Raw genomic sequence first — 19220 nt, forward strand, 5'->3', positions numbered from 1 at the left:
GAGTATTTCACAATCTGGTCAGTTACTGGGATTTTCACGCACAACCATTTCTAGGGTTTACAAAGAATGGTGTGAAAAGGGAAAAACATCCAGTATGCGGCAGTCCTGTGGGCGAAAATGCCTTGTTGATGCTAGAGGTCAGAGGAGAATGGGCCGACTGATTCAAGCTGATAGAAGAGCAACTTTGACTGAAATAACCACTCGTTACAACCGAGGTATGCAGCAAAGCATTTGTTAAGCCACAACACGCACAACCTTGAGGCGGATGGGCTACAACAGCAGAAGACCACACCGGGTACCACTCATCTCCACTACAAATAGGAAAAAGAGGCTACAATTTGCACGAGCTCACCAAAATTGGACAGTTGAAGACTGGAAAAATGTTGCCTTGTCTGATGAGTCTCGATTTCTGTTGAGACATTCAGAGTCAGAATTTGGCGTAAACAGAATGAGAACATGGATCCATCATGCCTTGTTACCACTGTGCAGGCTGGTGGTGTAATGGTGTGGGGGATGTTTTCTTGGCACACTTTAGGCCCCTTAGTGCCAATTGGGCATCGTTTAAATGCCACGGCCTACCTGAGCATTGTTTCTGACCATGTCCATCCCTTTATGACCACCATGTACCCATCCTCTGATGGCTACTTCCAGCAGGATAATGCACCATGTCGCAAAGCTCGAATCATTTCAAATTGGTTTCTTGAACATGACAATGAGTTCACTGAACTAAAATGGCCCCCACAGTCACCAGATCTCAACCCAATAGAGCATCTTTGGGATGTGGTGGAACGGGAGCTTCATGCCCTGGATGTGCATCGCACAAATCTCCATCAACTGCAAGATGCTATCCTATCAATATGGGCCAACATTTCTAAAGAATGCTTTCAGCACCTTGTTGAATCAATGCCACGTAGAATTAAGGCAGTTCTGAAGGCGAAAGGGGGTCAAACACAGTATTAGTATGGTGTTCCTAATAATCCTTTAGGTGAGTGTATATGTGTATATATGTTCTTTATAATATATTTACACTTACCTTTTATGTTAAATACGATTAATCACAATTAATCTATTTGACCGCACTAATGTGTGTGTGCGTGTATATATATGTATATACATACACACATACACACCCATACATCATCTATATATACCCAAATCATCAGATTACACTGCTCAGGCTGACCATGGTTTAGCGTTACCCATAGATCTACTATGTCATCCAAGCTGCACTAGTCACAGTCTGCGTGGAGCTGTCCTCAGTGTTATGCTTATTGCTATGATTCAGCAAAGCCAGCAGAGCATAGTACAAAACACAGACAGAATGTTCTGTCTGCTCGCTGGATTACTGGAGCTATTTCCAGATAGCACTCTGTAGTTTTCTTTCTGCCACACATACACACACATACAAGGTTTTTAAGGGCGGCCTGCCTCTGGGGACAGCTGTGATCTCTCTTAGTTAGGCTCACTGAGCCATGGCTCCTATACATTCTACATTCATGTGTGAAAGCAATGATGGCTATATGTCTATAAGCCCAGAAGAGTTCTGGCCAGTTTTTGGAGTCATGAATTCTTAGATCCTAGAATGCTCTAATATTTGGATGCTGGAGTCTGGACTCCTTATGCCTTATACATACAGCAAACATGAAACGTTCAGTCTGATGAAAGACGGATGAAAGACTCTGGGTGTGACTGTGTTTGACTGTGGGACATGATGTACTTTATCTGCTGTCGTATAGATAGTCTGTATGCTATATGTATATATAGACTCATTTACAGTATGTAAATGTGTAAATGTGGGTCAGGAAAAAAAGAGGAGATTATGTACAGACAGATCTGCTGTTGGTGTCAGAGCTGTGGGATATATTAGATTGAGGGATTTCTAGGACAGACATCAGAGAACATTCAGATTGCCCTAAACCATATACACACAGTTCAGGATGTCCTCATTTATTTGCCATATACGACACACTTCCATTGCTATACGTGTAATGCTCCTGACAATAATGCTGGTACAGTTTAGAAATATACAGTATTAGATAAATGTTGGACTAACTCTACATTATGACTGCATTTTAGAATAATAGTACAGTCATCAAACTGAAATAACAAAGTGAGGAAGGCTGGGAATTATGTAGTGACCAAAAGATCAAAAACAGATCAAAGCTATCTCATGATTTTGTTGCCTCAAAGTAGTTACTTTTTTAAATGTAACTTTTGAAGACGAAGATGACCATGGTTATGAAACCTCTGTCATATGAAGGCATATACAGTATAGGTTTTCTTTGATTAGTTGTGTTGACACAGTAAGTTTGGTTTTGATCCGAAAACTTGATAAGGGAAATTCTTTGATAAGGGGATTGAAAAAACAACAGGATTTGAGAGCTTTACCTTTGCATACCATACGTATATTAAGAGATAACATTTTCTATTGGAAAGTTCTCTTTTGTTGCACCTTTTTTCATTGTGAACATATGCGTGGTTATCATGCTTATCAGTCGCAGATTCGAATCTTAGATTCAGATCATCAGATATAAATGACTTTTGGGAATCAGAATGTGTTAAGAACATGAATATGATCTTATGATATATATATATATATATATATATATATATATATATATATATATATATATATATACATACAGTATATTGTACTATATATACTGATGTATTATATAGTCGTTTTAATAAATATCTTTCTGGAGTAAACCAATTAACTATCTAAGTGTCCGATAAATTTAGTTACTGTCTCCCAATAGAAATAACCAATTCTGAACTGCTTGAAAGGAGTTGTCAGTAATTCCATTCTTACTTCTTGCACGAACCTACGTAGGTTTATTACATAGTCCTCTTTAGCTGACCGTGAACAACATCTACTTAGACTCACCCTCAAACACTGTAGTTGTAGCTGAGGCCTGAAATAGTTTGGTTCGCATTGTCGACATGTTGAGAAGACTCAGCTTTCTGTGCTACGAAAGTTTACTTCCAAAGGATGTGATTGACATGGTAAAACCGGCACCATTGTTACTGTTCGTATCACTGTGTACAAGTGCTGAGGAAGCCTCCGGAGCTGAAATTCAGATATGGTAATGGCTGTTTAATTTCTGTGACGCACTGTAAGTGGTAGACCAACCACAACAGACTGAGCCATCTGACCAATCAGAGCAGAGTAGGCTATCGGAAAGGAGGGGTTTAGAGAGACTGAATCCTTTATCAAACCGTTTCAGACACTGAGAAATTAGGTGAACTTGCAATGTATATTATGAGGAATTTAAAGTGTTTTTTGACCTTGAATCCATGTAAACATATTGAAGGAGACCTCCGAAACAAAGTTAGGAACCTTTTAAATAGCATAAAAGTTTTATGCTATTTTCATACTGTTTTATGTCTGTCAATTGCATCTTAATAGAAGACTAACACATAATAGACAAATAAATATATGCAGCAGCTTCATGCCCCATGCATGTTAATTGAAAGCTGTACTGTACCACTTAACTAACACATGTATAGAACTACTAAGTTATTAAAAAGTGTTTTATTTTTTCTTCTTCCCCCATGTCTTTTCTTGCCAATGGCACCAAGTAAGCCGCCACGACTTCCATTGGTCCTTTCTCAAAAACACACAGACACACTGTATGCTTACATAACTTCACACGCTGTGGGGATGCAAACTCAATACAGTGCAAACAGTAAATTTTAATTCTTCCTCTCTCTCTCTCTCTCTCTCTCTCTCTCTCTCTCTCTCTCTCTCTCTCTCTCTCTCTCTCTCTCTCTCTCTCTCTCTCTCTCTCTCTCTCTCTCTCTCTCTCTCTCTCTCTCTCTCTCACACACACACACACACACACACACACACACACACACACACACACACACACACACACACACACACACACACATTGCATTTGCAGTGGACTTTGGCCTGTACCAGATGGCTTCTGCTCTGCTACAGGACTGAGTCTCTGAAAGGGGAGGGTAGGAGAGCTGAGCAGAGGAGGGTGGGGGGGGGGGGTGGAAGAGTATGCAGAAAAGTGGCAGTGGTCTTTTCACTGAGCGTTTGTGTCTGGAGCATTCACTAGCTTCTACCACTCTCTCTCTCTCTCTCGCTCTCTCGCTCTTTTTGCTCAGGGAAGAGGTTGAAACTGGATTTAACTGACTGAGGAAAGAAAGTAAAGTGAAATAGAGGAGCAGAGCAGAAGGTGTGTAGTACATGTTTTTCAGATATCTCTGCATGAATATAAAGGAACGGTCCCCACACGGAACGGACGGCTTAAGTTGTGGAGTAGTGGGTAAGTATATTTCTGGAGTCTGGCTGAGTGTCGTGTATGTGTGAGTGAGTGTGTTTGTGAGGTTAGGTTTTGATACCATGAGCATGTTTTTCTCAGTACAGTTTTTCACTTCATGGCAATGGGAGGGTCTAAAGTTAGCACACAGTTTTTCTTCATCTAAACACGTGGCTTTAAATGTCTTAAACGTGATTTAAATGTAACAGTATTTCACTTTGGGAGGCTTATGATCAGTTTAGAAGGGTAAAAAGACTATATTTTTGCAGACAAGATTTGCACGATTTGCACGTACATACTTGATAAAAGTACTGTTGACATTATGTCTACTCTGTGAAATCTGTAAAAGTAAGAAATATTGTGATCCGTGTGCATGTGCTGTATATGAGTTATGCTATATACTTGACTGAATGTCATATGAATTTGTATGCATGCGTGCATGCGTGTGTGTGTGTGTGTGTCATATACTCATCTTGAGTGTTTGCGTGTGTTATGGATGTGTATTAATCAGATTGTATTATTAACGGAGGGGTTGCTCACTGCTGCAGTGTATGATGGACTCAGCTGCCGTCTTTTTCCTCGTCTGTCTCGTCTGTGTCTCCTTTGTTCAGACGTCCAGACATCTACTGCATCCAGAAATAGAGACTCACTCTCTCTTTCTCTCCCTAGTGTTTTGAGGGGGCACACACAGAGACATAGTTTCAGACGGCATCAAAGCAGTTCCTCACAGCTGTCTGCGTATGCCGTCGACTGATTGATAAGCCAAGCGACGCAAGAAAAAGCTCTGATTCTTTCTTATCGCTCACTAATCCATACAATCGCTCCTCAGTTACTTGCTTAAGGGCTTTGAATTGTTTATGCTTATGCTGCATTAGCAATGTGTGCGTGTGCACACAGCCTGCAAAAGTTGTCGGGTGACTTTTCTGGTTCAGGGGTGGTTGGGTGGTAATCTGCATGAGAGTTTGAAAATATACAGCATGTCCAAAAGGATATCCTGAGGGGAAACCGCCTAAAATAGCCATACTTTTTGAACTTAATTTCAAACTCTTATCGCAAGTTTTGTGCTTATGGAGAACGAAAGAATCTGTGGCAGAGAAACTGATAAAAGACAGAAAGAAAACAGAGTGAACAAGCAGAAAGGGAGGTAGAGATACAGACTGAGAATGAGGGAGAGAAAAGGGCTTACTAGGAAGAGAGACACATGCGGTCTTTGCATGCCGTGCATTCTTAGTGGCTGACCCCTATGGAAAATAACAACAGGCACATGTGAAGGTCATTCAGTCATCATCCTCCCTTCTGACCACTTGCCCACACACATACATACACACCATTGGCCATATAGTGGACTTTCAACACTTGCTTCACTCACAAACCTTACTGTCAGCACTTGATAGAACCTCCTAATTCAAGTCTTCATTGCGTTACACTGAGAGAGAATGAGAAAAGTGGGACAAAATCAAACAGAGGAGGCACCTGTGATTAAAAAGTGTTTCTTGTTGTGTCTGATTCGGTCTGATCTCATCCCTTTCCTCCTCTTTTTAATCTGATTAGTTCTCAGGTTTTTGCTGAGCTGGCTCATACCGAGGAGCGAGAGGTCACGATGACTCCCATTGTGTTTGTGAAAGGAGACGATGAGGTCATGAGGGACTTTGGTCCTTCACAGGTTAAAGTTCAGATTACGGGCAGGCTCTGTTCTTGGTTGGATGCTGTTTTGAGTGGCTAAACTGAATAAGATGACGACTGGAGAACCCATTCGATTAGATTAGATATACTTAAATATGTAAATATACTTATATAATATTCATTTCTTGCCGTTTGTTAGAACGTGAATAAACTAAATGTTCTACGTTTTTCTCTATGAATGGACGATGATGCAATTTTTTTATTTGTTGTTAGCGTCCATGGGATTTTTGTGAATACTCTACTTCCCTCCTTACCTTTGCTCTACTTCTGTCTTCCTGCACTGTTATGCAATGTCTGAAGATTTCACACTCTGCCTTGTAAAAAATAAATTATTTATACCACAGTGATCATATATTATTAATGAGAAACCATCTGCATATATATGATCTATATGAACTATTGCTATTTAAAAATAACCATGTGATCTTCTGCTGAGATGTATGAACTCAGTTATGTCAGTTTCACAATATTGAGAAAACTGAATTCTGATCATTTCATGGCATTTAGTTAAATTATTTTAATTTAACATTTCAGACGCCGTGAGGTGAATTGGAAGCACTGCTGGGTTCACCACAAGATTTCAAAATAGTTGTTGATAGTGTAACTTGACCTCAGCCAATGGCGTCGCTCAGAGCTGCTTTAATCCCTCCCACATGTAAACAATGGCATGTTGCCCAGAGCAACTGCCAAAACCGCCATGCCTCATATGAACTGACCGAAAGTGCCTTTTCCCACCCCTCTCTTTGCTGTATTCTATTACTCTTTTTCTGCTTTCTTTCTGTTGTTAGTTCACAGGAAGAGAAAGAAAAGAGTTGCACCTGTAGTCAATGTGCTTTTGTTTGGGCACATGTATTCCCAGTTGTATTTGCTTGAATTAAACAACTACTACATTTTTATTATTATTATTATTATTATTATTATTAGCTCAATTGATTGATGTTATCCCATTTTTAATCCTTTTTTTATAGCAGACCAGGGTCTTTCTTAGAATGTTTATTAGTATAAAAGTAAAATTGGGCTATATTATTATCTAGCAAAAAAAAAAAAAAAAAAGTATAATTGCTTACAGTATCATAATTACTTTTATCTCATGTGGGCTCATCTTGTTTGTTGGGATACAAAGTAGCACTTCACTACTTGTGGTTGCCTTTATGAAGAAAACAAACAAAAAAAACAAGCATCATATTGCTCAATCCAGTTAGCAAGTGCTTTGTTTTTTGCTTGCTAAATTCAGAAGAGAAGAATGAGCCGACTGAAGGTCGACTATCAGCACGTGTGAAGTAAACTCAGTTCACAGCTTATAAATGCAAAGGAGCGTATCATGAGACTGTTTGAGCTAGATGAAGTCTGACAGTCTGTATTTAAATGGAGTGTGTGGCAGCTAGAAGGGCAGCAATGCTGAAAATACATTTGAGGACTATATCTGGTTTTCGATTAGCCATTATGACAGATCCCAGATGTTTTTAGTTTCTATAGTCAGAAACTTAACAGAGCATACAGCTCAAAAGTTTGGAGATGGAAAGATGTTTTTGAAAGAACTCTCTTATTTGATCAAGTATACAGTAAAAACAGTAATATTTTGAAATTTAAATAACTTCATTTTATTTTTTGTAAAATGTAATTGTCAAAGCTAAATCAGCATTTAAGCATCATTTCAGCATCATTACTCCAGTCTTTAGTGTCACACGATCCCTCAGAAATCATTCTAATATGCCGATTTGGAGCTCAAGAAACATTTCTTTCTATTGTTAATGTTGAAATCGGTTGTGCTTTTTCAGGATTCTTTGAATTGAAGTTTAAAAGAACAGCAATTTTTTTTAAAAGAAACATGTTTTAGCATTATAAATGTCTTTGCTTTTCTGATCAATTCATCCAAAGTGCTTTCTTTAGGAAAAGAAAGAGACATTTTTTACTGACCCCAAATTTTTGAACGGTAGTGTGTCTTACATTAGTACTGTTAATCTAAGATAGTATACTTAACAAAAGTAAAAAGACACAACATACCACAATAACAAAATGTAAAATTGCTCGAGGAACTCTCCGGAGATCTCTCTCCACACTAAACAGAAGTAGACTTTGTGACCTCATTATAATTGGCTAAACACAAACATTAATGACGCAAGTAGCTGACAGATGTAAGAGCTGTAAGATCAGGAGGAGAATTTGGAAGAAAACAGGACAGATAAACAGAAAGCGAAACTTTGAATCTGAGACGGTTAGTCGTGCTGTAGATGAAGAAAGAGAGAGTGAGACAGATGCCTTGGGCTAAGTCTGACCCAGCTGTGTAAAAATACCATCTATACGCTCTCAAACACTCTCGTCAACTGAAGATTCTGTTTATCTCCCTGTGCCTCCAACCAAAACAGGGACACAACTCCCCATCCAGAAATAGATCAGACATAGTGTGCTGTAAATTACACTCTAAAGTCCTGACAGGGTTCGTATAGGTTTGGTTGTTGTTGGTGTTTTTCTATTTGAATATATGGGTATTGAGAGGAAGGCTGCTTACTACAACTAGATTTTTTCTCTTTTTACAACTATTGTAGCGAGTTGAGTTTATGAGTTTATGGTTGTGAATGGTGCTACAGAGATTAGATCAGAGCATCTACTGTACATGCATCCCAGAATAGTCCAAAGAATGACAGGAAGTGGGTTGCCACAGTTGCAGGGGTCAGGCAGGGTCAACTGCTGTATGTGTGACTGGATGAGACTGGAGTAATAGAATTTGAGCAGCTTATACTGGGACACGCACGTAGCTTCTTGGGGACATTTGACAAATGGTGTGACAAGAACACAGTTTTTCACTACACCTTTATTCACAGAGCTCAGGCATATTTATATTTATATCTATAGTTGTGCATTATAAGCTATAGTGATGCAAATTCTCACATATGAAAATATGTTCTGACAGTCATGCAAATGAGTATTTTGTATTGTAAAACGTTTCCATTTGGTTGTCGATGTTGTCTCTGTTTTTTTCTTTTTTTTTTCTGTTTTTCAATACCCAATGACAGCAATTCAGAGAAACATCAAGAGATTGTTCTTTCATAGCTCAGGAAAACGTTCTGTAATTAGATTAATTGGTACCATATGCGTCATTGGAAAATATTCAATTTATTTAATTTTGATTTATTTTTCATATAATTTTTTGTATGGGCATTTCTCCTATTTTTACATTACAATTAGCATCATCTTACAATCAAAGTTTTTTAATCTTTAAAAACACAATTTTTTACACTTTGCATTATAGTGTTGTGACGCCTAAATGAACTTGTGGCATTAAAAATCATTGATTGTAGTTTGTAGTGTTTATTTTTTTATTTATTCAGACAAATAGAATATTGTCCTTAACAAGAAAATTATTATTTGATCGTATTGACCAAAGTTTTAATGTGTGCTTATGTTTTATTAGTCCTAATGAAATTGGAATAATGTTTTTTTGGATTTTAGTATGACATTTATTTAGGTTATCTGTAAGCTAGTGTGCTCCAAAACAATGACAAAATTCTCATTTAGAAGATATAAGCTTTCAAAACGTACAGTCTCTCACTTCCGCCAAAATGGATCAATGATTTTGATGACATCACTCTGCACTCTACTCTCAAATTTTCTGTCCAATCAAATTCTCTCTAGAATTCGAAGCGTCCCGCCCCTTACACTATAAATAGACGCTGAAGGCACTTCAGTGGGTCTTTAAAGCCTCAGTTATTTTTTAGATGTTTCTACTAAAAGATTTTTCCTTAGGAGAAGATAATTGAAATAACTGACTTTTAATATTTTGCTAAATCTTTGCAGTGTGTGAACATTATCTGAAATGTATGAGGATAGAAACAACAAACTTAAGCAAACAAAACTGCTCTCAATTTAATCTCAATGCTGTCTGGTAGAACAATTTTTCTTATATACGATTCTATATAGATATTAAAGTGATCTAATTTCTTTTTTTTCTTTCCTTTTTTTTAAATGAGAAACACACAGACATTTGGAAATAGCACACTCCTGGTTTTCTTCTAGCTTCCCGCTGCACTGGGAGGTGCCAAAGAACACGTTCCAGTCGTTCTTCTGTGTAGTAAATCCAACCACGGAGAAAAATCACATTCCAGCGTTAATTCATGGATTAATTTCAGTAAATTTAACACCAGAGCACAGCACATGTTTCAGAAACATCTGTTTATGGCATTCTTGTGCAAGTCTTTTTGTGTTTTTTGTTTTGTTTTTTGGGGTATTTTGTTTTATTGGGACTGAAACAGTCACCTTGTCTTTGTTCACTCTATCCAGCAGAAATGTCTCTTAACACATCGTTAGACTTTCAGCATTTCTTAGCAAAACATGAGAGTGCCTCTCTGTGTACATTACACATGACAGAATGAGACTGTGTATGAAAGTTAGCCAAAGCAGTTGAAGAAAGCTAAGTGACCGCTGTGTTTATTATACTGTCATATGTAGAAGTCCAGAGAAGCATGTACGCGCACAAAACATACACTGTACTTAGCCGTTAGTCAACATGAAGTGCTGTTCACAACACACTAAAACTATAATGTATGTCATTATAGAAGTAACATGAATTCATGTAGATGTTAACAGTGTGTATTTCTGAGGGAAACATAATATTAATTGAGAAAAAAAAACTGGAGTGGGACTTTTTGTCCATTGGGAATTGATTGGATGATAAAAAGTGTGTTACAGACGTGAATAAACGTTTGCAATACCCAAGCAGCTATTTTTCTGTTTGTTGACAGTATCCAATAGCCTGGAAAGAAAGGGAAAGTTGTTTTAGAAGGAAAAAGTTTTTTTTTTTATTAGTTTAATTTTATTAAATATTACTTAAGCCCTATTCGCACTGGATTTTGGCGCATTCACATGGGATAAGCGAAGCCTGTGATTTTACTCTATGATGTCAAGTCAAGTATATTTGTATAGTGCTTTTCACAATACAGATTGTATCAAAGCAGCTTCACAGTATTAAATTAAAATAATACAACAAGGTTTGTTCTAGTGAAATTAATTGATTGATAAAATAAAATTAAATATCCCCAAAATATCACCAACTGAACAAGCCAAAGGCAACAGTGGCAAGGAACCGAAAAACTCCATCAAGTGACCTAATGGTGTCCTAAAACTCCATCAGGTGACCTAATGGAGAAAAAAAAACCTTGGGAGAACCCAGACTCAGTCGGGGGCCAGTTGTCAATATTGCTTGAAAATGTCTTGTCTTTATAGGTCTAGCTGTATGATATGTCATAAACAGAATGATGTTCTTTACCGCATGCTGTTATATATGTCATCCATCTCCATCTAATCATTCTTTTTGTTTTTGCTCTTCTGATGGTTTTCAGCTTTCTTTTTCTGCAAATTGTATAGTTGTATGGTGTATAGCGATATGACCCAGCCTCCATTCTTCGTGAAAGATTGATAAAAAAGCGCACAGGAAACAAAAACTTTAATTTTTTAAAACTTTAAAAAATGAATTATATATGACCCTGCCAAATCACAGAGATTTCATTTGCGGGGGAATTTTTTACTTTACAAATTACAGACATGGCCGATTCGCGCGGGATTAAGATCACAGACAACCTCCGCAGTTATTACAAATGACTAGAGGTCACCAGGTAATACTAATCCAGTGCGAATAGGGTTAAAAACTAATTGTTTTTCTTCTTTCAATAATAACATTCTCTGATAAATCATTCATAATAAGACCAGGAGCATGCATTAAAAAACTATATATAATAGCCTACATTTTGATTGACTTTAGATGCTATTCTGGCCATATTTAGACCTCTGGTTTAAGAGCCATTTGGAATAGCTGGTTTCTCAAAAGGCTTACTATTTTCAGGTAGAAAATATGACAAAATGTGAGACTGGAAACCAAACTCCCCTTATGACATCAATGTCAGTGGTAACTGAGAAGCCAGAATGCCAGTAACTATGAAAGAGCTGTGGGTTCTCTTAAACAGGTAAATGACTGAGGTGTCCATTCTAAAGCCAGAAAGAAAAAGAACCGGTCTGGAATGTAGTTTGACAGGCAACATGTATGTCGATACAGTTTCAGGACATCTGGCCACAGTCCAAACAAGGATTCATTGAGCAACTCTTTGAGGGATATTTTTCTTCATTCCTTTTTTTTTTCACCATTCACTAAACATCTAGAGCCACAGAATGTCTCTTATTTGACCAAAAGATAGTTTAGACTAAGAAGTGTCTAGGACGGTTTCCCTTTAGAACTGTTTTCATGTGTTTGTTCTAAATTCAAACCTCGTCCATTTTCAGCATGATCATTGTATGTTTGTAGAATAGACACATGACTTCCTCCTAATGGATAGAAATTATGTTTTTACTAGCGCAATAATCAGCAAGGGGTCCATGTTTTCCCTGCATTTGTCTGCTGCTCAGGAAAGGAAGGAGCCAAACATATGCACATATGTGTGTGTGTGCTGGCATTGTCACATGGAGAAGGCATGTGTGTTTCCTCCCAGAGGCCTCCGCTGAGTGTATGTGTATGCATGTATTTGAATGAACTTGTTGCACTGCAGCAGTTTCCAGGGTCAGAGGGTGCAGCGTTTTCAGAGCAGCACTGTATGTTTACAGTGCTCACGCACATACATTCAAAGACATACATTAACCTACTCACCTATCCAGAGAGGCCTCTTAGGGTGGAAACCCAGTTCGTTCTCTCTAAAAACACACAGCTGTTTTGTACAATTTGATTCTTTGTGTTGTCCAGTTTAAGAAATATTCTAAGTTAATCTAAATCCAGCATTTGTTGCATAATGTTGATTACCACAAAAAAAGTGATGTAAACCTTTTTTTTTAATTACACTTTTGCATTTAGACACTTATAATTGAAGTAAATGGGGTCAATTTTCAAGTTTTTGTTTTTCAAATAAAACAAAAAACTTTTAAGTTTTAAAAGCAAAAGAAAAGGAAAAAAAAGTGATGCTTAATTTTATAAAAGCAATTCTTTAGCTAAAACTTGTGTATTATTTGAGCTGGTAAGTGTTTGTTGTGTTTACAGGCCTGTTTATGGTTTTAGACTTTTTTTTTCTTCTTTTAAACTGAAATCATGTTAACACGCTTTGTTTCCATCTTGCGATTATGCTATTGAAACAGTATTTAATGTGGAAATACATTTTTGTGGTAATCAACATTATGCCACAAGTTATGTCAATCGAGCTTAATTTGTACGGAATGCAGAATGTTCCTTTAAACCTAGGACTTTATAAACTATCTAGTAAAGCTAAAAATAGAAGGATCAATAAAATTCTCAAGTATGTAAATCTGTCAAATGATTTTCAACCTCTTTGAACTGATTTGAAACTAATTGAACTATGTATACTTTTCTGAAAATCCGTGGAGTAAATAGTTAACTTTTATAAAAAAAAAATTATATGAAAGTCTGAGGCCAAAGAGAAAAAGAAAGGACAACTACAGGGAAAATTGGAGACATGAGAGATAGACATTTAGACGGTAGTGAAATACAGAAACAGTCAGACTGTCAAAGGCTCTATTGTCTTTACTTTGCTCTGGGCTCAAGACATCCGCATAGTTGTACCTCTCCATGGGGCCTTTGCACAGCTGTGTGTGTGTGTGTGTGTGTGTGTGTGTGTGCATGCACGGGCGTCCTCTTACGCAGTATGGGTTACAGTGTAACTGTCAGTGTTTTCTCTAGGAAGACTGTTTGTCTTACAGGCCGCTGGTGAGGCCCTTTTGTTTAACTTGGTGAAGAGGATCATCCTCAAAGCAAAGACCTTCAACAATACTGTACGCTTACACCGTAGTTTAGTCAATGTACGTGCTTGTAGAGTATGCATGTGTGTGTGTGTGCTGAATGTGTCTCTGCAAGTTTGTTTAGTGCCTACGCTCCAAGGAAACAGCAAGCGGTGGCCTTGCTCAGTTATTACATTTATTATCTGTGTTTACATCCAAGTTGTGAAATTAATTTAGGTGAGGAAAAGTAATGTCGCATAAAACGTTTCCAAAGGGAAAAAGTGACATTTCAAACCCCATGCTCGAGAGAAAAAAATCATCACTTATGTGGAAATTGGCTACTTCCTCTCAGATGTTGGCAAACATTTTATGGACTGGCTTTGGCTCCAACATTTCTAAATGACCAGAGAAACATCTTTTCTTTTCGTTCTCAGAGCAAATGATTCAGTTACACAAACTTGTTGAGGCAAAGACACGTGACTTTTGTGATGCTTATCTAGGAATTTATTCGGTAAATGTGTTGTCATCGTGTTGGCATTGTGTTCTCACTGAAAAATACTTTAACCACTTGAAGCAAGCATATTTTATGTAAGTTTTTTGCATTTTGTTATTTCCAAACACTATTTTTTTTATGTAGTGTCCCTAAATTCACAAATTCATATGAAAACCAGACTGACATATTTTTTTCCCCAGTTTCTTGCCCCAGCGTTTTAAAATGTGCTTATGCTAAATGTGGAGTTTTTCATTGTTTGTTTTTTCCCCAAAAGACAAAAACAATTAGTCCCCACATTTACAAAAATATATGGAAACATATAAACATATGGATGTTTTTTTTTTTCTCGTAGTTTCACACTCTTAAAATTTATGCTAAATGTGGATCCCATGAAGAGTTTTTCATTGTCAGTTGTTTCTCCGGAAAATCTGTCCTATACCTGCTTGTTTTCCTGTAAAGGACTTGATCACACATCAGTATCCACATGCCTGTTTAGTTTCTCACTGTAATAATTACTCTCAGCTCACAGTGTCAAGGGCTACATGATCAATAATGCTGAACCTGAAGACCTCAGATCCGTGGTCATAGTTCAGAATTCTGTGTAAGGGGAGTCTGTGAAACAATAGTGCCCTCTTCTGGGAAGAGAGAAGAGAAAAGGCCAGCATAAGGCCAGCAATAGATCAGAGACACTGCTCTAAGGGGAATAGAAAGCTTTGCAGCAGATGTGCTCTTATAATAGTCCCTATTGGAAGCGAAACACCAAACCAAAATAGTGAAATTCAAACAGGTTAAATCCATCTTCAGAAAAGTAACATGAAATTGAGATGAACACACTTGCTTGGCTTGTAGGTAAGTTTTGATTGCCTCTTTTTAATGTCATTGAACTTTTGACTGTTTTAGGAAACAAAAAAAACTAAATGTAGCTCATGATGAATTAGTCACAGTATAGCTGAATGATAGACTAAGACACAGACATTCACAGTTTGCACAGCGTCTCACAGTCAAACACACACACACACACACACACACACACTTTACTCATGTGCATTGGTAGAAATGGAGCTGTCTGGTGCCATGGCAACCAATGCGGATATCCACCCCAATTCCCACCCCCTTCTTCATCAGAAAGAGAGAGAGAGCGATACAACGTTAATTAAAATGGAAGCAGGGAATAACCGGAGATCGAGGGGAAAAAAAAGAGTAAAGCATAGCTTCTACAAGATAAAAGGTTACACTTTGCCTGCAATGCAAATAAAAAGGAAATGAGACGAATCCTGTATGCGAGAAGTTGAATGAAATGCGTGAAATGAAGTCCAACATAATTAAACGTGTTTTTCACAAATTTGACACAATGCCAAATAATGAAAAACTGCAATTTACTTACGTTATATATTTTTCTTCCTTTTATATTCTTTCATTTTAATAATGATTGCGTTAGCCACTTTTGCTTTGGCAATAAAAACGTGTAAATATTTGTCATGCAGTGAAGCACAAGGAAAAACTGAAACATTAAGACGCACACACACAGACAGGAAAAGCACCAACATGAGCTAAACAGGGCGCCAGGCCGGGGCATTTGAGGACAACGTGGGAGGGAGGAAAGCAGGGGGGAGGGACTAAGGTAGATTTAGAACAGGAGAGAAGAATAATTCCAGGGTACACAGAGAAATAAATGAAGGGATCGAGATAAAGGGGTAGAGTAAAGATCATGATGTGCCTACGTCATTGAGTGTCTGTTTCTGAGACACTCCTGAGACATACAGTTTAAAACAAAGCTTTGACTGTAATTCTTTTACTAAACTGAGTTTTTCTTTGTATGTCCCTTACAGATGAGCCTGCAAATTCAACATGGAATTGAATATTTCCCACATAAGAGGTAAGAGCAATGTGAAATGTCCCTTGATATGCATGGTTGCAGTACTGTAGTGAACCTGCGGGTGGCAGACTGTCACACCAGCGTCCTGTTGGAGCTGTCTGTTCAACTGTCTTCGAAACATTACCCAGCAGAACAGTGTTATAAAAAGGGAGTGGTTGGTGATACCGCCCCTCTATAGTCACAATTCATGAGTCAACCAGATATGATCATCATAATTTGGTTAGAAGGACAGCGGTTGTACATGTGTGAGTCCCCTGTGTGCTCCTATAGTTGGAAAGGTACCGGTATTCCACATACATACTACAATCTCTCTTTTATGTGTACTGTCCAGCTCTTACAGACTATGTGGACAGCACAAATGTGTATTCAATCGCTGTACATAATTAGCTAAATATTATGGAAGCCTTTTTCCATCTGAGAGTAAAAAATAAAAATGTAATTGTGGGAAAGTGTGACAATATATCTTGTAACTGTGACTTTCTTTCTCTATAAATTTTTATTATCCCACAAAGTTGCTATTGCAAGATGTAAAGTCGAATGATGTCACATAGTGAATCACATTGTGATAAAGGTGCATTAATGAGAAACACAAGATACAGCATGTCGTATTGGGAGATATTAAGTCAATCGCGAAATATAATGTTGCAATAATGAGAAAGTCACAGTTGCGACACTGATTAAAAAAAATCACAATTTGGAGAAATAAAGATACATTTTGAAATGCAAAATTGGAATTATGAGAAACAAAGTTGCTTAACTGTGAAAAAAAGTCACAATTCTGAAAAAATCAAGTTGCATTTGCAAAATGTACAGTCGCATTTAAAGTTGCAATTACTAGACAGTCAAAACTGTGAGATAAAAAGTCACAATTTGGAAGAAATAAAGTTGCATTTATGAGAAGCAAAGTTGCAATTGTGAGATGTAACAAAAGTAAGAAATAAAGTCTCATTTTAAAATAAAAAGTATTATGATGAGAATAAAGTTGCAATTTACTTTGAGACGGAAACAGGCATCCATTAAATACTGAGGTCTTAGAAAACCTGCAAAAATATTTTCTTTCTGAATCAACAGTAATCGTATCAGGATTCGGCACATCTGTGCATCAAGCAACAAAGTGAAAACATGACTCATCAGTCTCCTGGCACCCTCTTAGCCATGGGATAGCTGCCCATGGATGTGCCCAATCAAATAAACCTTAATCTCTAAAGGCCTCCAGGCCAAACAGGCCGATCCGGCTCCATCCAGTCCTATACAGACAGGCCACAAGTCTGCCTGGGCCTCGCTTGCGAAGTCATGCCCACTGCGCCCTCCCTGCAGCGGGTACGGGACTGAGGGGAAATGTCCCCCTCCCTCCCTTCCTTCTCTCACCCAGGCCTGTTCGAGATAGCCAATAGTATAACCAACTCGGACAAAGTTAAAGTGGTTCGAGACAAGCTTTCATCCAATCAGAGCACACTGCAGTAGAGCAAGCAGGTGGGTGGGGGGTGGAAGGAGAGAGACAAGGGGAAAGACAAAGGAAACGGAAGATGGAGGGATTGACTTGGCACAAGGGAGAAGAATAGAAATTGAGATAGATGGAGGAGAAAAGAACATGTTGTTTGTCGGGGAGGAAGCAACGAGTATCGACTGTTGCTGCACTTATTGATCGTTCTCAAATGCTGTTTGTCCAGCACAGTCACCGAGACATTTATCTTCACGTGTGCACACACCCAGACGTTGTGCGGATTTTGTAACATTTGTGCAATTCTTGTAACAACCGTAACTGCCTGTGTTCTTTGAATAGTAACACCCACATTGTGAATTCTGGACCTCAGGGCAGGAGACAGACACACTCCATGCGTCTTCCTGCCATGATTCGCCAAGTTCACTCACCAGTGAGAAATTGGTTAGTGTAGCAGACTGACTCCTCCGCCTCATATCGCTCATCCTTTTCCAGCCATCAATAGACGGATGACCCAGGCGGACCAGAGTTGATGGAGGAATGGGCAGAGAGCAGAGCTCCCACACACACTGAGAGTCTATCTATCCTTCTGTCTGTTCCAATAGATGAAGGGAAGAGAGGTGATTGAATGAGTGCAGCTGCATTGCTTTGCATTCTGCGTCAGGACTGCAGAATCCTTCTGTCTGTTTATCTCTCCGTCTTTTCATCTTCTGTCTTCCTTCCATTTTCTGACCGCTGTTTGTCTTCTCAAGAGTCCTCTCAGATACCACACACACAACACATACAGGAACACAGACGAAAAATACACAAACTACCAGTGGGGCAACATTATCTAAAGAGGAAGGTCATATAAATTGGTGTTTTACAGATAAACTTGATTAAAAATTACTCTCTCAGGAAAACAAAGTGGAAAAATTGCAAAAGTATCTTTTTGAGCATGACAAGCTGTTGCACCCCTAAAGGTAATTTTTTTGTCAGTGTTCCTATTATTTTTAACTTACTCTTAACTAACTAACTCTAAGGCCCTCTGAGAAACGCAGTCTTGCCCAAATAGGAATGTATATGTAGTCATGGTTCAGGGAACTGTTTATTGTGTTCCATGGGAGAAATTGAATGAGAGAACTGCTGCAACATTAACCAACAAAACATACATAATACAGACATTAACAAACCATCACACTTACAAAAACTTCCTAAAAAAACAACATTTTAATGCATAAATTACTTGCATCACATCACATCACCCTTAGTTGCATGTACACCAACATACAAGCAGTTGATAGTACCTACAATTATCTCAACACCCCCTACTCTCCCTATCCTGCTGAAATTACTCATTGATAAATTTGATTGACAAAGGAACAAATTAGTATTTATATCAATTGTACCTACTTAATGGGACCCTGTATCTCCTACCAGAGTTCATCAGCATATACTCAGAATACAACACATGCAAAGAATCCAATAAAATCTAATTGGCTTCCTGAACGGACTGCTAAAAATATATCGTGCTGAGTGTGGGTATTCCCACAATCTTCCCTGACACTTTTGTTATTTGAACTTTCAAACTGCAATATACTGTGCGTATATAGTTCAAATGTTTGTGGTCGGAAAAATGTTTGCTCATTGCACTGCCTGGTGCACTTTCATAATGGTAAAATGTTGGTGCAGACAGTGCAATACATATGCAGGCTTTATCCTGTCTATGTTAGAGGAGATCTCCAGATGGACATGTGATGA

General features: G+C 38.1%; 1 long non-coding RNA gene across 1 annotated transcript in view; it reads left to right on the forward strand.

The window, feature by feature from the left end:
- Nucleotides 1-4002: 4002 nt before the first annotated feature.
- The window catches only part of LOC308691219, a 41000-nt gene continuing 25782 nt past the window's right edge, over nucleotides 4003-19220 (forward strand). Inside the window, exons 1-2 of the long non-coding RNA XR_014030241.1 lie at nucleotides 4003-4286; nucleotides 15993-16039. This is a non-coding gene — a long non-coding RNA (uncharacterized lncRNA). The remainder of the gene's footprint in view (nucleotides 4287-15992; nucleotides 16040-19220) is intronic.

Source organism: Scardinius erythrophthalmus, assembly GCF_964197995.2.
Source record: "Scardinius erythrophthalmus genome assembly, chromosome: 5".
NCBI lineage: Eukaryota > Metazoa > Chordata > Actinopteri > Cypriniformes > Leuciscidae > Scardinius > Scardinius erythrophthalmus.